Raw genomic sequence first — 27,845 nt, 5'->3', positions numbered from 1 at the left:
TCACTAAGAGAAGTCGATCACATGGAAGTGTAATTTGGGAAGAGGGAGGGGTCTGGGGGAGGGTATTGTTCAGAAAACAGGCAATTCAGTGTTTCTTTTGAACCCTGGACCGCTTTCATCCAAATTTGGTACACATTCTCTATCCTAAGGAGAAAATAACAAAGGGGTGGGATGATCATTGGGAAAAGGGGAGGGTAAGGGGAAGGTTGTCTTTAGAAAAGAGCAATTCAGTGTAACACCCAACCCCAGGACCAATTTCAGCCAAATTTGGTGCACACATTTTCTATTCTAAGGAGAAGATAACAAAGAAGGTGGGAGGGTCATTTTGGAAAAGGGAAAGTTATGGGGAAGGGGTTGTCTTTAAAAATGAGCAATTCAGTGTAACTCCCAGGATAAATTCCAACCAGATTTGGTACACTTATTCTCTATTTTTGGAAGATGTTTATTGAAAAGGTAGGGCCAAACAAAGATATAAAAATATATTGATACAAAGGTTCAATTCTATGAGCGGTAGATCTACCTCTGTGGGTTTCATGATACAGCATTGACATTTTAATTCTATAATTTACTTTTCAGTCCCTAGCAAAGCCGGATACATATAGCTATTAGCTATCTATATATCTCGGATACTTATTCAACGTATGTGACGTATGTGATTTTGTAAACAAAAATTTAAACGTTGATTTCTGCAATCTGATAGCACTCCCACGCAAACTATCGCCACATACAGGTAGGGGAGGTTTCGGCCACATGTTCGTTGTATTGGTTTGCGGGAGTGTCATCATATTTGACAAATCGACGTATGCATCTTTGTTTACAAAAATCACATACGTCGTTTTGAATAAGTTGCCGAGATATATAAACTCAATGTTTGTATGTTTGTGTGTGTGCTCCAGCCTAACTTCTGAAACCCATTATTGTATTGTTTAGTTATCGATCAATTCAACCATTTATCGAAATCATGGTTTGCCCAACGTAAAAGCAATGATTAATGTGTTTCCTTCTGGATGGTGAATGATCCCTTCTTTAAAAATAGACGTTTGCTCGGAATAAGGCATCGGTGGATGTTTGTCCTTCTTTAGAAATAGACGTTTGCCCGGAATATGGCGATTATGGATTCGCTCCCTTTTCCAAAATCAGTCAATGTTTTCAAATGAAATCTGCCTTCTTTTGATCAAATGATGAAGTATCGATAAGATAACGCAATTATCCTGTTGACCAATTGGTTTATTCATTTTCCGATTGTGAAAAAAAAACTGCGAATCAAACTGGCAATTCCGAGCAAGGCCGGGTACATAAAGCTAGTATATATATATATAAAACTCAATGTTTGTATGTTTGTATGTATGTTTGTATGTATGTTCCAGCATAACTTCTGAACCCATTGACCGATTTCAACCAAATTTGGAACACTCATTCTTTATCTTGAGGAGACGACGATAGGGGGGTTAGAGATGCTCTTTGGAAAAGGGGGAGGGTGTGGGGGGAGGGGTATTGCTTAGTTATTGATCAAATCAGTGTACCTTTTGAACCCCGTTGGCCGATTTCAACCAAGTTTGGAACACTCATTCTTCATCTTGAAGAGACGACGATAGGGGAGTTAGGGATGCTGTTTGGAAAAGGGGGAGGGTGTGGGGGAAGGGGTATTGCTTAGTTATTGATCAACTCAGTGTACCTTTTGAACCCCTTGGCCGATTTCAACCAAATTTGAAACACACATTCTTTATCTTAAGGAGGGGGCGATAGGGGTGTTGATCATGCTCTTTGAAAAGGGGGAGGGTGTGGGGGGAGGGGTACTGCTTAGTTATCGATCAACTCAGTGTAAATTCTGAACCCCTTGGCCGATTTCAACTAATTTTTGAACACAAATTCTTTATCCTACAGAGGGGACGATAGGGGGGTTAAGCATGCTCTTTGAAAAAGGAGGAGGGTGGGGGGGGAGGGGTATAGCTCAGTTATCGATCAACTCAGTGTAACTTCTGAACCCCCAGGCCGATTTCAACCAAATTTAGAACAGAAATTCTTTATCTTAAGGAGGGGACGATATGGGGTTAAGCATGCTCTTGGAAAAGGGGAGGGGGGGGGAGGTGTATTGCTTAGTTATCGATCAACTCAGTGTAAATTCTGATCCCTTGGTTGATTTCAACCGAATTTGGAACACAAATTCTTTATTTTTAGGAGACGACGATAGGAGGTTAGGGATGCTCTTTTCAAAAGAGGGAGAGTATGAGGGGAGGGGTATTGTTTAGCAATCGATCAACTCAATGTAAATCTTGAGCTTCATGACCGATTTGAACCAAATTTGTATCAAATATTGTCTGTCCTAAGGAAGCGATTTTAGTTGATATGAGTAAGTCATTTAAAAAAGGGGAGGGTGTATTGTTTAAAGGGGAGGGGAGGGTATTGTTTAGTTATCGATTAATTCAGCATAACTTCTGAACCCATTTATCGATGTCCACCAAATTTGGAACTCATATTATCTGTCTAAGGAAGACTATATCAGACTGGGTAGGAGTGTCATAGCTGAATGAGAGGGATTGTATATTTATTGAACGAACAGTTTAGCATACCTTTTTATCGCATGGGTCAATTCAAACCAAGCACGTAAACACGTAATCTCTACCCAAAAGAAACTATTATATAGAGAGTGGAAGGAACTTTTGGGATGGGAGGGGGGTTTATTGGGGTTGGGTATTGTTTAGAAAACGACTTAAATTAAAATCCCTCTTATTTAGTACATCCAAGGTTCTTTGACATTGTACAATGCTCCGAAAACAAATTGCCCGAATTCCTTAAAAATAGCAAATCCTCGACAATAACATTTTCCCGGTAATAACATTTCCCCAAAAATGACTCTAACGAAAATGATATTTCCCAAAAATGATACTTCCCGCTACACATATCCCAGACTATGACATTTCCCTGAAAATGACATATCCCTGAATGTAGCAGGCCATTAACATAACACTATTTGGCCTAAGGTCATTCGACATGAAGGACATTTGGGATAATTAAAAACAGCATCAGAAAAATCTTGCATAGGAAGCAAGCATTTGCTGGGTATAAAACAATCATAATTGTTACCTTTCGTCGGAATAATGGTATGCCCAATAGAGGTAATAAACTATAGAGGACGATTGTCGCTGCGGTTCCCTTTGTTAACGTCGCCAAACATGTTGGGTACCTATCTGTCAAAACGTACTGATTTTTCCTTCGTTGACATTTAGTGCCATATTCTCGCCAGCAAAAGATGTTTCGCCAGTGACGACAGCGACAATCTTCCTCTTTAGTTTATTACCTCTATTGTATGCCCAGTGAAAGGCAATGATTAATGTGTTTCCTTCTGAATGATGGATGTGTTGCTTCTTTAAAAGTAGGCATTTGCCCGGAATAAGGCAATGGTGGGTGTGATCCCTTCTTTAAAAATATGCGTTTGCCCGGAATATGGCATCGATGGATGTTTTTCCTTCTTTAGAAAAAGATGTTTGCCCGGAATATGGCTTTTCAAACCCACGATCCCTTCTTCAAAATCAGTCAATGTTTCCCAAAGCCTTCTTTTAATCAAATGATAAAATATGAATAAGTAAACACAATTACCCTGTTGACCAATTGGTTTTATCATTTTCCGATTTTAAAAGAAAACTGCAAACCAAACTGGCAATTCCGAGCAAGGCCGGGTACATAAAGCTAGTTTTTTCAATACAATACAATGGGACAGAGTAGTCAAATGCAAATTGTTGCAATAAATCGGTTAAGGATAAATGCCCGTAAATGGGTAAGGTTTTTAAACGCATTTTGCTTATGAAAAATGTATTTTGACCATAGCTTCTGAACCCATAGTCCAATATGTCCAAGGAAACAGTAAAACAGGATTCCCCGTCGTATACAACTTGTTGTGAGTGAATATGTTAAGACTAAGAGTCCTAACAATTTTTTAAATGTTTTACGAAAAAAAAAATGTCTCTGGGCCTCATATAAAAAGATCAGCCCAATTTTTAATGGAAAACAATGGGACAAGATTCCACAACGCACTTTGTTATAAGCAAATAAACTAATGGAAACAGCTCTAAAAGTTGGCGCGACTTTTTTACGTAAAAATGCATTTTGCCCAGTGTTTTTGCCCACTTTTCGTTTCAATGAGACCAAAACAAGCGTTTTTTGGGTAAAGAGAGAATTTTGTTTCGTTGTTTATGTTAAGGATCATCTTTTACCCATCAATCTTTTCTCCAGAATTAGCTTTGAAAGATAAACGAAAATCTAGCCTATTAGATGAAAATCCTTTTTCGTTGTATCACTTTTACCGCACACTCACTTCTCGCGAGAAATATCGCAGACCAATGACAAAATTGTATAGCCACGCCGGGATTCGAACCCATAACAGTAACAATAATACCGTAAAGATGCGTTTACTCTAGCCACACCGCACCACCGCTATCTGTACGAAAGCATTAAGTTTTTTGTTCAACATAAGCTACTACCATCTGCATTGATGATGCCACGAAAAGACTCGATTATGAAATAAAAAGAGCAGACCAACGCAACACGCTTAAAGTAAATTACACATCGCATGAATAATTTTCACACATGACGATGATGACACGAGAGAATAGCAATCTGTGTGAAAATTATGTGTAAGACATGCACAGTCGCTGTGTAATGTTTTTTATTCTTTTAATATGTGTAAGAAACTTTGCTTCGAACTGTCAAGTCCATTTTGATCGCCATGATGGCGGTTGCGCCCGGCATGCATCGCAATGAAAATTACTTTTTCTGTGGATTTTCTTCATGTTTCGATACGATACAATTAAAATGTGCGACTATAAGCATCACACTTTAGTTTGGTCATATCGAAACGAATGGGGACTCCTCTGAAATAGTATAAAAATGTTGCGATAATTTTCAATTTACATGAAAAAATATAATTGAGGTTAGGTCCGTTTTCCGACCGCTCTCTCACTGTGTGAAATGAACTCATCGGAAATCGTTAACCGTCAATTACATTAAAATGAGTAACATGGCAGTTACTCATAAAATGTGTTGTTCCAGATTAGGCACGTTTTGTGTGATCGAAACACAAAATTGTGTGAATGACTTTAAGCGTGAACGTTTGGCGGCAATCGAAGTGAGCGAAAAATGATTATCACTCTCCAGGCTGTTTTTGTTTCCCGAAAAGCGGTTTCTCCCCGAAAATTTTCATGACGGAGCATCCTGTGCTCCTGAGATTGAGTGAGCATTACGACTTTGACCATAGCTTCTGACTCTTTCAGCCCAGTTTTCAATAGAAAGCAATAAGACAGAAATCCACACCGGATGCAGCTTGTTGCGAGCGAATCGGTTAAGGATAAGTTCCAAAAAAGGGAGCTAGACTTTTTTACTCGTTTTTGTCTAAAGAAATGTATTTTGGCTTTAACTTCTGAGCCCGTAGTCCGATTCGGCCAATTTTCAATAGGAAACAATGAGATAGAAATCAGCGTCGAATGCAACTTGTTGCGAGCAAACCGGTTGAGGGTAAAAGCCTGAAAAATTAGCTAGACTTTTCTACTTGTTTTTGTGTAAAAAAAGTATTTTTGGCCATAATTTCTGAGCCCATAGTCCGATAAGCACAATAAAACTAAAATATTATAGACCTTTTTGAACGATTTTGAACGATCTGACCTACAGACTGTTCATGAGAGCAAAGGCCCGTTTTCTTCCCCCTGTTAACGTTACTGAAAATATTTTGTTCAGTTGAGTGATTCTCAGCGAATTCTAAAGTCGATTTATTTTGTAATTTTATAATTTGGCTGAAATTTTGCATATTGATTACCATTCAACAAAAAAAAAAACATGATTGATTTCACCTGTCATAAGACGAGTTTGAACAATCCCATTGAATTCCACCACTTAATTGTATCCTGACGAATTAGTGTATTTGACTCGACCTCAACAATCGAGGCCGTCTTAGTGTGCCACTGTTGAGGTCGAAATACGTATCTGTCAGGATACAATTAAGTGGGTGGAATTCAATGGGATTGTTCAAACTCGTCTTATGACAGGTGAAAACATTCCACTAAAAAGCTCAAAATAATTTTCTTATGATTGATTGATTGTCTGTATTAAAGAGGTCTTCAGCCCAAGGCTGGCTCACCTCTTATAAAAAAAACTTAATTTGCATAATTGGTTCACTATTTTGACTGTAGCCTGACTTTTGAGAAAAACCTTAGTAAAAACACGTTGAACATTTTCCAAAAAATATATAATTGAAAGGGAAATCCAATTGTTTTGGTGTCCTGGGACTATGAGAAAAATATTAATAATTACTACAATCTATTGAAAAAAGGATCTTTACACAATCTTTTACCGGGGGTTGGGGAATCGTTTGAAATGTTGCCACAGGTGCATACCTCAGTAATAAATTTTACCATGCTGATCAATCTGTGCCTCTGAATCTGTGGAGATATGCAATACTCTATATCGAGAGTTTTCTCCACCTCAGTATTTGGATCAGGTATGGACAAGAATATCTATAGCCCGATATGAGATCATGATGTGTGCAGCGGAACTGTTGGACTAAAAACCTCCAATGTGTTCTACATTCCACTTTCACGATAATGGGAAAGTCACGAGGAAATAAAAAGTGTATCACAATAATCAACAAACGTCCCGTTGGTGACCCTGTTTTGAGTGTTGACGACGAGACACCTTTGGAATGGACGGTAACCGTTACTACCGCATCGCATTGATCTTTCGGTTTACTTAGCAACAGGATGATAATTAATCGACACACTCCTGCGCTCATGTATCTAAACCGTAAATCGTTCACCCAATATAAAGGCGCTGCACCTATTCGTTCTACGGACCAACCTAGTTTCCATTCGGCATCACCCGGGCTGGGATCGCCGCGACGACGACGACGGTCCAACGAGCGACTAGAGAACATGAAGAAGCTCCCGATAAGGCAATTTATCAAAATCTGTCCACCTTCCGCGTTGAATAGGCGGTATAGCTACCAACATAAAGCGAACCGTGCCTTACCATTGGGTTCGAAGGTCGAGTTTATTTGCTACAATTTCATAATCAAACTAATCTACTCGAGGAGAGCGAATACTCGGCGCGGCTCATCTTTTTTTTTTTTTTTTCCAATTTCGTTTATTTGGTAGGCTCAGGCGTGTATAACACTTTACGGAGCCACGTTTCTTTGAGATATGTACAATCGACATAATCTTATTATTAAATTAGTAAGAGAGGGAAATAAGCCAACGTACTCGTGGTGACTCGAGGTTAGGTTTACAATGTTTAAGGATGGATGGGGATTAGGATTCGGGAATCAGGGAATCATCATAATCAAGGAATTTCAGCAGCTCATCCGGTCATTTGGCGTCGGGGACGATGTGGTGTGTCGTCGTGCTCGAAGAATGGTTCGAATGGGAGCATCTTCCGGATGGCCAGAGCTACGGCGCTCTACGGGACAGACAGACAGAGACAAAACAAAAAAACTTTGAAGAAAAGAAAAAAACAAAAGTATTAGACTTTTATGTCAGAGGAACAAAGAAAACTATAAATGGCTTGCATATAGACCACATCACGATCCCCCAAAACACCTCTTATCTCCTGGAAGGGTTGTTTACCTCGGGCCACTAGGGTATCCAATAATTGCTCTCTGGAGACGTCGTTTTCCGAGCAGAACCAAACTACGTGATCGATGTCATCATAACCGGCTCCGCACCTACATAAGTTGCTATCGACAAGGTTTATTCTGTACAGATGTGCGTTTAGTGAATAGTGATTGGACATAAGTCTCGACATCACGCGAATGAAGCCTCGACTTAAGTCCTCACCTCTGAACCACGCTCGCCCAGAAACTTTTGGAACTATAGAAAATAGCCACCGTCCAAGTTCGTTGTGTGTCCAATTTCTTTGCCAACTTTGAAGAGTACTCTGACGGACTAATGGGAAAAACTCGTTGCTCGAGAATTGTCTATCATAAACCTTCCTGTGCGCCCACCTTTGCCAGCGAGTCTGCCTTCTCATTGCCGTAGATTGAGCAGTGAGAAGGGACCCAAACAAAGGTAATCTTGAATGATCTTTCGACCAAAACACGCATCTGCTCTCTTATGTTTGTAAGAAAGTAAGATGCGTGCTTAACAGGTTTTATCGACCGGAGTGCCTCGATAGAACTAAGACTATCCGAGAAGATGAAATAATGGTCTACGGGCTGATTGGAAATTATCCCCAAAGCGAAGTTAATTGCTGCCAGCTCAGCAACATAAAGCGCGGCTCATCTTACGATAGAACATCTAACGTGAGCTCTGAAGGCTATGAATGGATGGATGGGAAAGGAGTTCTGCCCGAGTTCTTTTTACGATAGAACATCCAACGTGAGCTCTGAAGGCTATGAATGGATGGATGGGAAAGGAGTTCTGCCCGAGTTCTTTTAAGCACAGTATGCATCGAGCGAAATAATTGATGGATCAATCAAGAGTGATTTTCCAATTTATTTTGAAATTGGATTAAATACCAGATAAACTTTATTTTTAATCATATCACTTGACACGGCGCTTAACATGTCGATGTCTACGGTTTGAAAACAGGTACGCTTTAGGGCTGCAATAATCCGCAGAAATGCGATGTCATCCATGTTCTTGGCTGTATACTGCGCTTCCCGTGATTCGAAGCAAACGGAGAAAGATGACACGACCCCTTACCGACTTGACTGACTGTCTGACTGCCTGGCTGCGTTTGGATATCACATCATCATTAGGTTAATGCGTTCGCTTGGGCAATCAACTGGCCCCATTAAAGCCCGAGAACTGTTGTCATTATTATGATATTTGTCATTATATTTTTCTCCCTGAACGGTGATGTTTGTGGCTGCCCTGTCGCGGTAGGTTGGCCAATGCGTCACGTCCTTGTGCCGGGTGTGTGTGTTTGTTTGTTGCGTTGTTGACGGTTTGAATTGCTCCACGGATGGGCAACGCGTGTGATTTGATATTGTTGCGAAATAATGGGACAAGCAACATGTAGATATGCGGTTTCCGTAGAATTTTGTGCCCAAACAATGGAACATTATGGAAAGGTTTTCAAATGATTCTGGTTTTGGTATAGCTGTCTCAAATTTTGTTTACCAAGAAAATGTTTGGAACTTTTTGTGACACATCTTATTATTTTCACCAAAACCTGAAACTCGTTCGAGTTGGAGCACAATCCAATTTCGCACCTTCCATCAGCATTTATACATCTTCGAACGCTACAGAAAACAAAATCGATCATCGTCCCACGCCGGATTCAATACTCACCCCGCGCTTAGGACTCGCCGGACGCAAGCTAGTAATTCGATTCCAGCGTTCCCTCTGTGGCGGCGATGGTGGTCGCTTCGGTCGATGATGTTCCCGCTGCTACTTCCGGTACCCCAGGCCGCATGGTGAAGAGTTCGTGTGCGCCCGAGTGTGTGTGTGTGTGTTTGGGGAACTGTGTTTCAACTTTTGCGGTCGTCCTCCGAAACGATTTATGGGTTGGTGGTGGTACGGCTGTAATCCTTGCCTGGAAAAAAGAAGACGAAAGGTACCGGATATTGGTGAATTGTTCGAACATTTGCGCCGTAGTCGAGTGTGGTGTAAAGAATAGTAGGGTGGGGTTCCTCTATTAATTTTCATTAGGTTTAATTTGCAATAGTATTGCGAAGATTCTTTGGAGTTTTCCTACTGCAGAGCGTCGAAACGCTTGGGTATGAAAAGATGAAAGTTGAACGAACGAAGCGCCTACCTACATAGTTCTAGGACTTTGTAGGGGGTGGGTTCAACTGTGGAACGGAATTGGGGCATTTCGTGTAGCTTATGCAGGTCGGTCGGTTCCAAGCGAGAGCGAACGTGAAATGTGACGAGGGATATGGCACGGGGCGAAGGATTGTCTGTTGTTGTTCCATAAATATCGAATTACATATCGGGTAGTGTGAGGTGGTTCGCGTGTTCACCAGGATTGGTTTCAGTTTCATTGAGGGTTTGGGAGTCGTGCTTTTCTGCTCCCGCAGGAAATTTGTGATGCATTCGATTGATATCTCATCGGTGTTTTTGAGGACAATGTTGCAAATTCGATGAAATTTAGTTCAACAGTGAATAGTGGGAGGGTTAGTAAATTGCGGTGGTTCTTTTGTAAATCCCACAAGTGATGACCTAAAAAGCTGCACCTCTACAGACTGGATTTATTAATTAAATGATTTCGATGTATTGTACCAAAGTAAGCAGAATTTTGACTAAAATATTTTGAATAGTCCACCTAGAGCTGTTGATGTTTTTATTGTTCGTAACTAAAGTCAAAAAATAAAGTAAATCCATTCCACCACCGTTATTTTGTAGATCAGAGCTCAGTTTTAGAATTTGATGTTTTCAAACGCTAGTCTGACTGATTGTAGACAAAAGTTCGTTTCACTTTTTCACCGCTTAAGACATCTTCTGGAATCTGGATGCTGTCCAGAATAGAAACCTCCATGGTCTGACAGCGTTGTACCAGATGGTACACTTGGTATTGGCCAATGGGCCCACCTAACCTTTGAAGAGTTGTCCAATTCCCGATGCCAGATGGCAGCTAAAGCTACTCTAATGGTCTTGAGGGACCCGCACAATTTTTTTTTATTCGTATATACTGTGCCGCGATCTACTGTGGTACTCTGCTGTACAGAGTCCACACAGAATCTATTTTTAGATGTCCATAATTCGTTATTGTTGTCGTTGCCAGTTCATATCATCGTGAGTCCATTGTGTTCATTTGTCCATGTGGTGAATCCACTGATCGGTGCTTTTCGGTTGCCATTAATCAAAGAACGTTGGAGGAATGTCTCCGAGAAGAACAGTTTTGTCAGTCGTCAACAAGCAACGGTATCGCGTTCCCCAAAACGCCACCGTACGGACTGCGCTTTTGGCTACTGACAAGGGTTCGGTGGAGGGGCTGGGAATCGGAACCTTGACCATTCGCTTATGAGGCGAACGTGTAGCCAACTACGCTACGGGACCCCCCCGGACCCGCACATTGCGCCACGTCGCAAAATTAGAAGTAAAAAAATATTTTCATCATAATGATAATAATTTAGGATCAAAGTGTCTTCAGCAAAGTCAAAGCTTATTATTTAAGCTTTATTTCATAGTTTGTTGCAATAGGGTGGGCCCACTACATTTTGAGATAGACCAAAAGGTATATTGAGTAAAGATGCGCTGGAAATATATAAGGAAGTTATGATTACTATAAACATTTTGTTTTTGATGAATTGGGCGGAATTTTCGGTTTTATAACACTTCTAGAACTGATGATTTTGATTTTCTCATACATAAAGCCATTTTTTTAAATGATGGAAAAACCTCAAATTCCCTCAAATTCCCCAATACCAAAATATGCAGAGCAATCTTTAGCCCTTCCTCTGTCTAACCCAGAGAGAAATGGATCCCATTTTTCCCCATTCAAAAATACAGGCATTTGAAAACAACGGATTTTATCAAGAAAAACAGTGATATCTCTGCAATCCACCAATGAATTTACTTCGTTATGTAACCAAAACGTGCATTTGAAGATTTGTACATTTGTAGAAGACGTCACTTCGATAAAAATTAAAACTAAAAAGTTACATTCAAAATATGGATATTTTAGGGTCACCCTAACATAATTATTTAAAATTATCATAACAAATGATACAAACGACGTACAACAATGGTTTCTTCAGCAGAGTGCCTCAATTGAATAAGGAACAACTTTCTAGAACATCGTACAATGCTAAAATTAGAAATATAGAAGTTAAAATTTTTAACAAACTATGAAATAAAGCTTAAATAATAAGCTTTGACTTTGCTGAAGACACTTTGATCCTAAAAAAATATCATTATGGTGAAAATAATTTTTTCCTCCTAATTTCACGACGTGACGTATAGGAAAACTGTTAAAACGTACGCAACCCGAGTAGACGACAATAGCTCAATAATATCAAATGTTGATAAGATAGCAAAATGAGATATGGACATGATTGATATAAGAGATAAAAGATCAGACGACAATATCAAATTTTTGCACTAAAATATCATGAGGATATCAAGATATGTTATTTGTAATAAGTGATCGATATCAAGTGCCATTGGTTTGTTCTTATTCATAGCATATCTTGATATTTAAATGATATTTCGGTGCAAATTTTTGATATTGTTGCCTGTTCTTTTATCTCTTATATCGATCAAGTCCATATCATGTTTTGTTATTATGTTTATGGCTTCTGCCCGGGAAACGTATCCATTTTGCGGCTCTTTTCGGGTAGAGGTGTGCGTCGCCGTTTTTTGTTTTCACGCCGTTTTTGTCATCACGCCGTTGCTGATTATTTATGTATGCATACCGAACAAACCGAAACAGTTTGCAAAAAAAATGTACACGACATTTTTTACCCTTCATCGGCAAACTGTTTCTTGCTGCTGCGTGAGAGTCTTGAGCCGTCGATGCGGTCAGCATTTTCGTATCGTGAGCTGTCTTGTTTCGGCTCGTGCGTAGCGCAAACAAAACAGAATCGAGTTTAATAACTTTGGCGCACAGCCTGGAAAGAGAGCTGACAATTGGCACTGATATATTAGTTTTAAACTCTAAAATGCGAAAGGAGTCGTTCAATAATTACGTAAGCATTTTTTTTGTTTTTTTGGACCCTCTCCCCTCCTTGTAAGATTTTTCCCATACAAATTATTTTTTGTTTATATGAAGAGTAAGAAAATGACAGAACACCGTTTTCCCCCCTATATGCTTATATAATTATTGAACGACCCCTAATGAAATGAATATTTGTCACTGAAAAACGGTGAAATTATTGTACGAAAACATAATTGTGCAGAGAGAAAATAATAAAAGCATGGGCTGGCTAGTCTGCTTAGCCGTGGCTGCTGTGGTTTTGTTTTTCGTTGACTGCATGCCAGTATGAATGGTAAAAAGATATGTCAACCATTCCCGTCCTTGCTTTCGATCCGTTCGACCAAATGGCCGTTTCTGACAAACGATCATTACGGCAAAATGGCATTTTCGGCCGAATGACGTATTCGGTCAGATGTTTTTTTTCGGCCATAGATTATTTCGACCGTGTGTAGTTAAATGATATTTTCGGTCAACTCAAGCCATTTTCAATCTAATAACCGTTTCAGCCAAATGGAATTCGGCCAACTGACTTTCGGGCTAACGTATTTTTTGACCAATTATCATTAAAACAAAAGGAAATGGATATTTACGCAGAAAATGTCGTTTAGCTGACCTTTTTTTTGGCCTAAAAAGTAGTTTGGCTGAATAGGTCTGTTGCGAATAATAGCTCCGCAGTAATTTGAACTTTTAACTTAAAACGGCTACGCAGTCTTTAAAGATTCAAACGAGATTTATATTTGTCCAACGTTTCGACACGGGGATGGTGTCTTCATCAGGGGAAAATATTATGTTTGTTCCTTGTATAATGTTTGGTCTTACAATAACTGTCTGCACACTCAACCAGAATATCTGAGTTCGGTAAATCATTTTACCGAAATTTACGGTGATTGAATAAATTACAGATGTTTCGGTATTTTTGCTTTTGTTGACATTGTATCATACCGAACTTCGGTAATTAGGGACGAACTGTCACCATTTTTACCGAAATTATTGTAATTTTCAACAATCAACGATGGATCGGTAAAATTTTGCTGAAACTTCTGTATCGTTCAACGTCAGATCCACTTTGTTGATTTTTTCTGCTGCTGCATGGCGCATTGGTTTTTTTTTGCATTATGAGTCTTAAATTTAATCAAAAATAGGTACAGAAAGCTAAGTGATGCGCGATTTTCCATTGCTAATGGTAAGTATTTGTTGTCTAAATTATTTATGTTCTACGGCTACACGTGATGAAATTTTGAATACCACTCATGAATATGCAATTCCCATTATGAAACCAAAAATTATTCCTGGAAGAACCAACAGGATTTCCCTCATCACAGAACATTTCGGTAGATCAATAACTTTACCGAACTATTCGGTAAAATTGACATTTCGTTGCGAGAACCCAGATTACCGAACGTTCGGTAGTCTATTCGTTTACCGAACTCATTACCGAACGTTCAGCTGTTGAGAATTCGGTAAATAGATTACCGAAGTCGGTGATTTTTGCTAAGTGTGTGGTTTGGATATTTATGGATATTTATTATAAAAATTGCCAGTGTCATCAATGTGTTTCCAGTGTTTCCAAAATAATGTACCATAAATATCCAAACCAGAGAGTCTGAGGGGGTGTTGGATATAAAACCCCCCAGAGACAATATTTTAAGAATATTTTTTTAAAACCTCTCGAAATTGAAAAATGTTCAGAAACCCCCCGCCCCACCCACATCAATTTTCTGGCTAAGCCACTGCAGACAGTTATTGTAAGACCAAACATTAGACAAGGAACAATCAACATATTTTTCCCCTGATGAAGACACCAACCCCGTGTCGAAACGTTGGACCAATATAAATCTTGTTTTAATCCGTAGCGTAGCCGTTTTAAGTTAAAATAACAATAAACAGTCTATCATTTGAAAGTAATTTGAACATTTTACAAGTAACGATCAAAGAGCAACTTTAGAACCCTTATTGACGACAAGTGTATGTTTTTGTATTGAAAGATAAAGTTGATCAAAAGTGAAACTGAATTGCAAGTAAGATGGAGTGCAGAAATAGGAACAAAATGTTTTCCTACTATTAATTACCGAATTTGTAAGTCTGTGTTCATAGTTTTAAGTTTCACTTCAGCTAATAAATATATTTTTTGCAATTCCTGATCATAATATTTGGTTTACAGTTCGCGTTTGTGTGATAAAACGGCCTACTTTTCCATACCAATGGAATTGGTGCTTTAATGATTATAATGCAACCCAAATGGATTGCATAATAGTAGTTTGTGCAACTAGTTGCAAAAAGATGATTTTTTCAGCACGAGTTGTACGTTTATCCAACGAGGCTTGCCGAGTTGGATAAATACTACGAGTGCAGAAAAAAATCGAATTTTGCAACGAGTTGCACACGCTATTTTTTGCAATGACGAAAAATGGGCTTTAACATGATAAATCTATAACAAAATTGTAGAATCGAATTTACTCAACATGATCATTCATGCCAATAAATTATGTTGCGGCAGAGAACAATAAGATTCCATCTTATCGTGCCAAATTGCGTAGCTTGAAAAGCTATGAAGCGATGGATGCAATTGCCTTTGAAAAATTGTGATGTTATGTCTAACAAACCATTTCATTTATTACGAGACGCTTAGAGTACACTATTTAAACACTCACCCAAACTAATTCAGCTAAATGTAGTCATGTAACTACTGTCCCAATGTAAGTTTTTCATTATAGCACCGAAATGAGTGCTATAATGAATATTATGCAACCCATTTGAGTTGCATAATGGTCATTAAAGCACCCATTCTGTTGGTAAGGAAAAGTAGGCCGTTTTATCACTCAAATGACAACTGTAAACCAATTATTATGATCAGGAATTGCAAAAAGTTTATTATAGCACTCATTTGGGTGCTATAATGGAAAACCAGCATTGGAACAATAGTTACATAACCACATTTTGCTCAATTAGCTTGGGTGAGTGTTCAAATTGTGTATTCTTTGTGTCGCGTAATAAATGAAATAGTTTAATGGACATGACATCAAAATTCCCCAAAGACAGATTTATCTATCGCTATATGGTATGTCGAGCATTCAATATGTCACGATAACATGGAGCGTGTGAAACTCGTTGCAAAACTCGATTTTTCAGCACTCGTAGTATTTATCCAACTCGGCAACCCTCGTCGGATAAACGTACAACTCGTGCTGAAAAAATCATCTTTTTGCAACTAGTTGCACAAACTACTATTAAAGCTTTTGAAGCTGATCCTTGGCCAAACAATGTGTCTAGCATCTGCTGAAAGAGTCGGGCATTCTCTAGCTCTCCGTACAATCGCAACACTACAAAGAAATTCGTTTGTTTCAATTCAACAAATGGAATTTACCGAAGGTATCTATGATCTTGAGATTCGGGGGTAATCTCTTATCTGAATTTCACCGCGAGATGCATGAAGATCTACCAAAGAGTCCTTTTTGGTTCCTCAAGTGTCGAAGTAGATATCGCACTATGCTTGAACAAAGGAGAGGAAGACAACGCGAGCAGATTCGGTCATCACAACAATACGTGTAGTCCGGCTTTTGCTTAGACTATTCACACGTTCGAAGATGGGATTCGACATAGAGCAGAAAACCCGTGTGTTGTGCGATAAAGCCAACGTAAATCACAACCTTTCGTATGCTCTGATGCTGTAGAATTTCGCGCGGAACGAATGCTTCAACAACATGATCACACTACTGAAATATTGATTAAACCATTCAAAAATAAGATTTAATCTATCATACAACTTGTAGTGTATATAGGAATATTTGTTTGTGAAGGTGATCAGAATTGTTTCTTATTTTTCAAGATTTTTATTTACTCCAATATTTGATAAGAAAATTATTTTGAGCTTTTTAGTGGAATGTTTTCACCTGTCATAAGACGAGTTTATACAATCCCATTGAATTCCACCACTTAATTGTATCTTGACAGATACGTATTTCGACCTCAACAGTAAGGCCGTCTTCAGTGTCTCGTACTTGACTCGACTCAAGTAGACTGTAAAAAACCGCGTATAATTTTCGTTCGTGGCTAAGAAATCTAAGCCGTTTTCGAATAATAGATACTTGGAAGTAGTGAGAGGAAGTTTTTTGAATTTAAGACCAATTCTCTCATTTTATGCAGGCAAACTATTTGAGGTTCAAAAACGGACCATAACGATCGCATTTTATCTAGTGACATTTTCGATTCCTTTATACCAGACCACGGTGCCTCTATGGGGAAATATTATTTTTCAAAAACCAGAATCTCTGAGACACGCACCACGTGAAAGTATATACTCTCCTCTTTCATATCGAGGGTAAACTAAAATGTTCTATCGGGGGATCTAGAACAATTTTTATTTTTTTCACAATTTTTGGTGCAAACTCCTCAGAAATCTCAAATGATAGCCGATTTAACCCCCCAAACAATGTATGGAAAAATGACCCCCGATAGAACATTTTAAAAGTGCACCTACGTGAAAGAGGAAAATTTCTACTTTTGAGTAGTGGGTGTTTTTAAATTACTGTTTTTTTTTATTAAATAAGCCCCTTTGGACAAAGACACCGTGAGACACTTGTATGATGGTAAAACAACAAACAAAGTTTACTAAAAGACTTAAGGAATTCATTAAGCAAATATTTATTAAATCCACCAAGCAAAACGGAAATTATTAACAAAAAAAATAACTTTCATTTTTTTTAAGGCTCATTTGCCGTTAAGCGTTACGAAGCTAAAATCATGTTTTAATTCCTATTTTTCATGATTCTTATGTACTAATGTTAGTTTTGGGGAACTGAAAGACTCGCGATTTTGTTATGGAATACAATAATACAGTAGGAAAGGAAAAAAAAATTAGGGTGCTTAAGTAATAACGATGCGGATGTTCATATAGTTATATGGAGATGCTAATATCATCTTCCAAACTTGGACGTACATGTTCATGATAGCATTAGAGGCGAAAGTATAGAATTGATAGTTCCGTTAGGATACGGCAGGCATGAAGAATGTTTTTTATAGAAGTCGATTTGAAAGCGAGCGGAGGGCAATATTTGTGATGCCACATATCACACGACCTTCCTTCTGCCAAGCTCCCGTATGAAGGGGGAGGGAAGAATATCAGTGTGGAAGCTGATATATCTCCACTGGCTCATATAGTTGCCATTCTTGACGATGTTTCACTTCTGTAATGGAACGAACAAACATTTTCTTGGGAGACAATACCGAGAGGAACACATATGAAAGGGAAACGACATACATTAAACGGGGAAACAAGAGGAAGATATTCGTGATGGAGTATGGCAGAAAAGAGGATGGGCGGACTATGATTACATTCTTACATCAGAAACTCTCAAAAATTGGTTATTAAGGGACATGTAATAGAGATCAAGACCTGCCAATACTTTGCTAATCCCAACAAACAATTTAAGTTGAATAAGCTAATTTTTCCAAGACTATTTTTAGCTGAATAAGCGCTTCACCCGCTTTCAAGGTTTGTTAGGAGGCTTTGGTTTTTTTATCGGACCCGGAGATATTCCTTTAGCGCAGATCTGGGGCCACGATGTTCCTTGAACGCCCACACGACGTAAACAATATCCTGAAAAGATGTGCATTTAGAGTGTAGTGATTGGACGTAGTTCGAATGAAGTCTCGTCCCTTATTCATTTTTTTGAACCATGAACGTTTCGACATCTACATGTGAATTAAATACAGCCAACTACTCAACTCCCCTTTTTTCATTTCTATTGGTTTTGTTTCAAGATTCCTGAGGCTGTTAGTTCAAGGTTTTCCTGACGAACTAATAGAAAAATTCATCGAAGATTATTTTCTGGTCGTAAACATCATCGTACAAGCGCCCACCTTATCCACAGAATCCGCTTTCTCATTTCCCAAAATCGAGCAATGAGAAGGGACCCAAACCAATTTATTTTAAAAGTATCCCAGCTCTTATCATGGTTTTTGTTTTGAACATGCAAAGCAAGTAAGGGGCGCCTAATAACGGTTTTGCCAAGGGCGCTGGGAGTCCACGCTACGGCTCTGGATACTGCCTTTCTCGCATTTAGCCAAGACACCAACCTTATATGGTTCAATCAAGGGTTCAATTAACTATTTTCTTAATAACTTTTGAACTAGGGTGGTCGGTATTTACCGTTTTTGACGAATACCGGTTTTCGGTATTTGGTGGAGTCAATACCGGTAAAACCGGTATAATACCGGTATTTGTGAAAATTTAAGAAATGTTAAAAAAATCTTTTTATTTTGACTTTTGGGTGAAAAACAAAATATTTTGACAAACTTTAAATGTCAAAGTCATTGCTTGTAGGACTGGGAAAAAGAAAATTTAAGTAGACATAACATACTGTGTGATTCATTTCCTAATCCGCATCAACCGAAGTGTGACGAGTTGTCAAGTACTCTTAAGGACAAGCCTCCCGGAATCCAAAACTAAATGCACACGCGTTTTCAAGAGAATCCTATTCAAAACGAAGCCATCTTTTTCTTATCGATCTCAGGTGTGGTCGTTGTCTCAGTTTCAACGATCGCATCAGGAATAATTAGACGTTTCAAGATCTCGTCCGCTTGCTTAATCAAAATAGCTCTAGATGTCTCGAATAAAATGCCCAAATTGTGTCTGATCAATTGCTTTACGGCCAAAAAAGGAAAAAGTTCGACGTATTCTCATCGTTTCCCTTGGATTCGTTCTTTAAGAGCATAGAATAAGTTGACGGCAAGTTCTGTGGCTTGGTTTGAAAATTGCTCCAATATAAATTGGAGCGCCACGTCGGCTTCATATAGAGTGCAGAACTCAAGGCAGAGCAGTTTCACAGCAGCTTGGACAAGCTCGAGGGCTTGAATTACTTCATATACCATCAAAAAATCGTCATCACTGAAGTTGAATTTGGATTGAAGCTGTTTGAGCATGGATAACATGCTATTCCAGCATGTCTTGGTTGGTATCAGCGAATTCTGAACGGACATATTTTTTGCTGCAAATCATTTTTCATAAGTATTCTCCGTTAGAGAACTACTACAACACCAATTTTTAACAATTTCGACGATTCTCGACAATGTTCGTTGAAAAATAAAGTCATTGGCAATTTGACAGATGCCTAAGAGAATGAAGCATCACGTATGAATAATGAATATTTTTACCACAGAGAAACAGACGTCTCACTTAGAACAAATGCAATCAAAATCATCGTCACGAAAACATTACCGCTCAATGCTAAAAGCACTGTAGGTGGACAAGCGGCAACCAGGTGGCGATAGTGAGCAAACGTCAAACACAAGCAAAACCGATTGAAGCGCCATCGGTGGCCGATCGACCACCTACAAAAAATTGAATCCACCTTTAAAAAGATGAATGATGATACATGTGTAGAGTGAGACGTCTGTTTCTCTGTGTTTTTACTGTAGCATGAACGTCTTCAATGATGCTTACTTGTGCAAAGGTTCATTCATGCGCGCATTCAATTGTTGTTAGTGTTTAAGTCTTTAGCTGACACATGTTGCTGAGAAACTATTCAAGATTTTTTATACTGACAACAAAATTTTAAATACCGAAAATACCGGTTTTTTTCCGTTACTAATACCGGTATTTTCGGTACTCAAAATTGGCCGGTAATACCGGTATTACCGGTTTCGGTACTACCGGTTAGACCACCCTATTTTGAACGCAACGGCCGATCGTCACAAAATTCGATAGTGATCTACAAGGCCTTACCACCTTTTGAATGCAACTTGATGCGAGAAAATCGGTTAAGGATTACTATATGAAAAGTTGTCTAATGTTTTACTTAGCTTTTGTGCACACACATACACACACACACATACACACATACATACACACGGACAGACAGACATGTGCTCAGTTCGTCGAGCTGAGTCGATTGGTGTATAACACTATGGGTCTCCGTGGCTTCTATAAAAAGTTCGTTTTTGGAGTGAAACGATAGCCTTTACGTCGTGATCGTCATAAGACAGAGAGCAAAGCGCCTTTTTCTATTTCAGGCGACCAAATGAAAGAATCGGGTACTTTGATCAATTTCGCATGAAAGGCAGTCATGAAAGGATGTTGTGCTTTATTTTAAAATTTAAATTTTTAAGTTGTTTTAATAGATACAGGCGAAAAGTAGTGACTAGTCGATAAAACAATAATACTTCTTTAATTCACCGAGTTGAAAGTGAAAATAAACACAAAAATAAATCAGATATTGCACACTTTCATGAACTGTCACGGAACAAATATTTTCTGAGATTTTTGTAGCATGCCATTAATCCTTTGCGTTTCAATAGATTTTGAAAGTGGCAGATATGTAAACATCGCGTGACATCTCTTATTGAAAAAGAGAAATTTCAGTACTGGAAATGATAGCCTTTCGGTACAACTTTGTTGTACGAGAAAGGCAAAAACCATAAATATGACATTTCCCCGAAAATGATTTTTTTTCGAACGTGACATTTCCCCGAATATAACGTACATTTGTCCCAAAAATGACAATTTCTTAAAACAGATATTTCCCTGAATGTGACATTTCCCCGAATATGACAATTCCCCGAATATGACATTTTCCTGAATATAACAATTCCTTGAAAATGGCACTTCTCCGAATATGACAGTTTTGGTTTTTTTCCTCGGTAATATCATTTCTCAGAATATAACAAGAATTTACCGTCACGATAACCCCGTTTACCAACTGGTTTTCGCAAAATCAAATTGGCAATTCCAACAGCTGCGAAATCAAGCTGGTAATCCCGGACAAGGCCGGGTACATACAGCTAGTTAAAAAATAATCTTGTGTTTGTGCTGTTGACTTTGATAGAAAAGCAATGCATTGCAAGTGCTCGTGATTTTAACGACTTGTATTTGGTGTTATTCTATTGGTTCTCTGCTGTTTCGACCAGGACCATTCCCGCAGAATACTCGTCCAATAGAACACAAGATGCAGCAGCAGCTAGGTCATACAGCGGTGCAGTAATAGTTTCGATAGAGGCGTTGTGGAGAGGAGACAATACGCCGCACAGTGGGGGAGACCCGGACAAAACCTATTTTTTTTTGTTTTTTCGCAAATCTCGTATATTTTAAATTTTACACATGTATTATGCTCTAAAATTTGTCCAAAATTTGATGATTGTAGCTTGTAAATTTAGTTTTTGCCGATTTATTGAAGTTGATGCTGTAAAGCGTCAAATATGTATGGAAAAAGTAAATTTGAAATTTGAAACGATGAAGGAAGTGAGAAACTTGGAATTTGTGGAAGTGAGTGGGAGTTGTATTTCAGCCCAGGGACTCGCATTGGTATTCTAACTTAGGTTTTTGAAACACGTTCTCTCTCTCGCAGCTACTCTGTTTGCCAGTTTCGCCTGTCGAAGCACTTTACCGCGGCTTTTGTCATAATTTTGGTCGGAAAACCTGAACCTGAGTTTTGGCGTCAAAGCAGAAGTAGACGGCGATAATCGGCGTAGCGATTTTTATTACATTCTTGTCTTAAAGATTTTTTCAGGATATTTTCAAGACATTAACATTTTTGCCTTTCTCGTATACTAAGTATACGGTAAAGGCTATATGATCGCTCCAAAAACAAACTTTTTATAGAAGGCCCGGAGACCCATAGTGTTATATACCAATCGACTCAGTTCGACGAATTGAGGTGATGTCTGTGTGTGTGTGTGTGTGTGTGTGTGTGTGTGTGTGTGTGTGTGTGTGTGTGTGTGTGCGCAAAACTACTCAACAAAATGTCACTCATTTTTCGGGCACTTATCCTCAACCGATTTGCTCGCAACAAGTTGTATTCGACGCAGAATCCTGTCCCATTGTTTCCTATTTGAAATTGGCCAGATCGGACTATGAGATCAAAAGTTATGACCAAAATACAAATTCATACGAAAAAATCGCGTAAAAAATGTCACTCATTTTTCGGACACTTATCCTCAACCGATTTGCTTACAACAAGTTGTATTCGACGCAGAATCCTGTCCCATTGATTCCTATTTGAAATTGGCCAGATCGGACTATGGGATCGAGAGTTATGGCCAAAATACAAATTCATACGAAAAAATCGCGTAAAAAATGTCACTCATTTTTCGGACACTTATCCTCATTCGATTTGCTCGCAACAAGTTGCATTCGACGCAGAATCCTGTCCCATTGATTCCTTTTTTTTAAATTGGCCAGATCGAACTATGGGATCGAAAGTTATGGCCAAAATACAAAATCCTACAAAAAAATCGCGTAAAAAATGTCACTCATTTTTCGGGCACTTATCCTCAACCGATTTGCTCACAACAAGTTGCATTCGACGTAGAATCTTGTCCCGTTGTTTCCTATTGAAAATTGGCCTGATCGGACTATGGGATCAAAAGTTATGACCAAAACACAAAATCATACGAAAACATCGTGTAAAAAATGTCACTCATTTTTCGGGCACTAATCCTCAACCGATTTGCTCGCAACAAGTTGCATTCGACGCAGAATCCTGTCCCATTGTTTCCTATTTGAAATTGGCCAGATCGGACTATGGGATCGAAAGTTATGGCCAAAATACAAAATCCTACAAAAATCGCGTAAAAATGTCACTCATTTTCGGGCACTTATCCTCAACCGATTTGCTCACAACAAGTTGCATTCGACGTAGAATCCTGTCCCGTTGTTTCCTATTGAAAATTGGCCATATCGGACTATGGGATCGAAAATTATACCATTTTGCCTTTCTCGTACAACAAAGTTGTACCAGAAGGCTATAATTTCACTCCAAAAGCCAAATTTTGATAGAAGGCTCGGAGACCCATAGTGTTATATACCAATCGACTCAGCTCGAAAAACTGAGCACATGTCTGTCTGTGTGTGTGTGTGTGTGTGTGTGTGTGTGTGTGTGTGTGTGTGTGTGTGTGTGTGTGTGTGTGTGTGTGTGTGTGTGTGTGGCCCAGGAATTTTGCCTTTCTCGTATACTAAGTATACGGTAAAGGCTATATGATCGCTCAAAACAAACTTTTTATAGAAGGCCGGAGACCCATAGTGTTATATACCAATCAACTCAGTTCGACGAATTGAGGTGATGTCTGTAATAATAATGTGTGTGTGTGTCTGTGTATGTGTGGGTGTGTGCGGAAAACTACTCAAATAATGTCACTCATTTTTCGGGCACCTATCCTCAACCGATTTGCTCGCAACAAGTTGCATTCGACGCAGAATCTTGTCCCATTGTTTTCTATTTGAAATTGGCTAGATCGAACTATGGTATCAGAAGTTATGGCCAAAATACCAATTCATACGAAAAAATCGCGTAAAAAATGTCACTCATTTTTCGGGCACTTATCCTCAACCGATTTGCTCGCAACAAGTTGCATTCAACGCAGAATCCTGTCTCATTGTTTCCTATTTGAAATTGGCCAGATCGGACTATGGGATCAGAAGTTATGGTCAAAACACAAATTCATACGAAAAAATCGCGTAAAAAATGTCACTCATTTTTCGGGCACTTATCCTTAACCGATTTGCTCGCAACAAGTTGCATTTGACGCAGAATCCTATCCCATTGTTTCCTGTCTGAAATTGGTCAGATCGAACTATGGGATCAGAAGTTATGGCCAAAATACAAATTCATACGAAAAAATCGCGTAAAAAATGTCACTCATTTTTCGGGCACTTATCCTCAACCGATTTGCTCGCAACAAATTGCATTCGACGCAGAATCCTGTCCCATTGTTTCCTATTTGAAATTGGCCATATCGGACTATGGGATCGAAAATTATACCATTTTTTTGCCTTTCTCGTATACTAAGTATACGGTAAAGGCTATATGATCGCTCCAAAAACAAACTTTTTATAGAAGGCCCGGAGACCCATAGTGTTATATACCAATCGACTCAGTTCGACGAATTGAGGTGATGTCTGTGTGTGTGTGTGTGTGTGTGTGTGTGTGTGTGTGTGTGTATGTGTGTGTGTATGTGTGTGTGTGTGTGTGTGTGCGCAAAACTACTCAACAAAATGTCACTCATTTTTCGGGCACTTATCCTCAACCGATTTGCTCGCAACAAGTTGCATTCGACGCAGAATCCTGTCTCATTGTTTCCTATTTGAAATTGGCAAGATCGGACTATGGGATCGAAAGTTATGGCCAAAATACAAAATCATACGAAACAATCGCGTAAAAAATGTCACTCATTTTTCGGGCACTTATCCTCAACCGATTTGCTCGCAACAAGTTGCATTCGACGCAGAATCCTGTCCCATTGTTTCCTATTTGAAATTGGCCAGATCGGACTATGGGATCGAAAGTTATGGCCAAAATACAAATTCATACAAAAAATCGCGTAAAAAATGTCACTCATTTTCGGACACTTATCCTCAACCGATTTGCTCGCAACAAGTTGCATTCGACGCAGAATCCTGTCCCATTATTTCCTATTTGAAATTGGCCAGATCGGACTATGGGATCGAGAGTTATGGCCAAAATACAAATTCATACGAAAATATTGCGTAAGAAATGTCACTCATTTTTCAGGCACTTATTCTCAACCGATTTGCTCGCAACAAATTGCATTCGACGCAAAATCCTTTCTCATTGTTTCCTATTGAAAATTGGACAGGTCGGACTATGGGATTGGAAGTTATGGCCGAAACACCATTTTAGCCTTTTTATACGAAAAGGCTGTATGTTCGCTCCAAAAACCAAACTTTTACAGAAGGCCTGGAGACCCATAGTGTTATATACCAATCGATTCAGCTCGACGAACTGAGATGATGTCTCTGTCTCTCCCACTTCATACGGGAGTTTGGCAGAAAGACGGTCATGAGATTTATATCATAACAAATATTGCCCTCCGCTCGCGTGATGGGAATGACATTTTCGTTTTCTTTTTGTGTAGTCAGACTTCAGTTCAACTAACATCCAAAAGTGATATCCTTAAAATATATAACTGGGTAAAATAAAACAGGGGTATGTACATCAAAAAGATTGGAAAAGGAAAAAAATTGTAGAAATTCTTATTAGCATATTGTAGATCAAGCTGAAAACCGAACCGAGGTCCCGCGAAATCGCATTTTCTCGCATTTCCGGATGTTGCAACTGCATCGCGAGTAGTGCGCAACTGTGCCATAGTCGGGCACCACGCGCGATGCAGTTGCGACATCCGGAAATGGGACAAAATATGATTTTCGGTTTTCAACTGGATCTACAATATCTTCTCATAAATAATCTGATTTTCATAGAACGGCCAAAGAAATTTGTCTTTTTTACTCCTAGCCACTAGCTCATCTTTTTTCAAGCACACACATTTTACGAAGGTCGAGAAAGGCACCATCACCGCTAGGTGGATTAATCTGGGTTTTTTTTGTATTCAACCGAAAAAAAATCAAGGGTTGTTTGGAAAAAAAGTCAGAAGCCATTTGACCGAATTGCACGTTTGGTCGCAACGGTTGTTAGTTCGGAATCGGTTTGGCCGAAAATGTCGCTTGGCCAAAAACGAACTGGTAATTTGGTCGAAAAAGCCGATTGCCCTAACTGGTTGTACGACGAAATGACCTGCAACAAGACTTTTTTTAATGCTTTATTTAGGGGGAATGACGGCTTTGGCAGGTTTTGTTCTGTTATTGGCAGGGGGTTTTTATGACTGACTAGGCTCATACATATTGCATATATCAAAGAATATTGTGGCCAAATTTCATAAAATTTGGTCGACAACCCTCCCCCCTGCCAATAATAGAACAAAACCAGCCAAAGCCGTCTTTCCCCTTACGTGATTTTGGCACTCACCGTCGTTTGGTCGGAAGTCATTCGGTGAAAAGAAATTTGTTCGAATTCCTCTTGGCCGAAAGCCGGAAGTCATCTAGCCGACTAGCCGAACTTCATTTGGTCGAATTGAACATTTCGCCGAAGCGGTTATTAAATCAAAAACGGTTTGGCCGAAAATGTCGTTTGGCTGAAAACGACATTCGACTGAAAACTGGTAATTTGGCTGAAAATCGTTCACCCTAACAGATATTTTGGTCAAAATGCCATTTGGCTGAACGGTTTATTTATACGATCGAAAATTTCATTAGCTGAATGATTCATACTGCCGAAAAAGTCAACCTGCTGGGCCAAATGAGATTGTATAACATTTATTCGAAAACCATTTCGCGGAATTACGACACAATACGACATTTGGGGGATTGTACCTTTTCGTCCAATAACTTTTGGCAGAATATATCATTTTGCGAAATATTGCATTTAGCAGATTGGGATTTCTTCAGTTAAGAATAGTGGAGAATTCAACAGATTTTTATTTACTCAGATGAGCATAGTTTAGAAAACCTTCTTGTTTTCCTTCGTTATATTCTTCTTTCTCCCATTTTTATCACATCCCCCCCCCTGAGACAATTGTGATTTCTATAATTTTCGGCTGATAGTGTGTCATCATTTAATTGTGTGTTTTTTAGGAAAATGTGTTTTTTTGTTTGTTTATTTAATAATGATAGTTTTGCGTCGGGAGTGGAGAAGTGTTTTAACGCGATTAGATTCCGTGACGGATCGCTGCTATTGCCCTTGCAGCCAAATTATTTTCTATATGCTTCACCGGAACAGCCTTTTTGGGTCACACATCAAAACACCATCATTGGACGCGAAAAATTTTACCTGTCGTGTCGAGACAAATTTTTCAAGACTTGCAAGAAAGTTTTCAAGGAAGAAGAAAATAATCTTGTATTGGACGGATGAAAAATAAACAAGATGGATAATTGCCTATTAACACTCCTAAATAAGGTAATCTATGAGGTAATGGCTTGGCTCCCACACAATCCGCGTGACTGTGACCAGGTACCTTCTTGCAACTGAGGATGATAGGGGAGAACGATATCTAGCATATCTCGCTGCCAAGGAAATCGTCCTCCGATCAAGGTTCAAGGTAAAGAACGGGAACCTGAATTACAAGGGGAAGGAAAGGTTTTCGTAAGGTTTTCGAGGTATCCTGAAGTCCAGAAAATGATTCATCCCGACAATTACCCAACTAATATATAATTGAGACGATTTAGTCTTCAAGATTATAGAGAATGATTATGGGTGGATCAAAAAGGTCAGGCACAAACGATGGATTGGAAAGTTTCAAATATGGTGAGTCCGTTCCATACTTAAAAAAATATATATGTATATAAAAACTGATTTCACTAAATACGGTCTGAGTTCAACGATGTATATTGATGATGTATCATGGATATAAATCTTGATCCCGGAAGGATAAATATA

At 38.9% G+C, this 27,845-nt stretch overlaps 1 protein-coding gene across 1 annotated transcript in view; it reads right to left on the bottom strand.

The window, feature by feature from the left end:
- Positions 1-27,845, bottom strand: part of LOC134213783 (uncharacterized) — a 255,073-nt gene that overhangs the window by 133,108 nt on the left and 94,120 nt on the right. The window contains 1 exon segment of the mRNA XM_062693109.1: positions 9,276-9,519. The gene's annotated coding sequence lies outside the window, so the exon portion shown is untranslated.

Source organism: Armigeres subalbatus, chromosome 2, assembly GCF_024139115.2.
Source record: "Armigeres subalbatus isolate Guangzhou_Male chromosome 2, GZ_Asu_2, whole genome shotgun sequence".
Lineage (NCBI taxonomy): Eukaryota > Metazoa > Arthropoda > Insecta > Diptera > Culicidae > Armigeres > Armigeres subalbatus.
The sequence above is the reverse complement of the archived record's forward strand: the minus strand, read 5'-3'. Positions and strand labels throughout refer to the sequence as shown.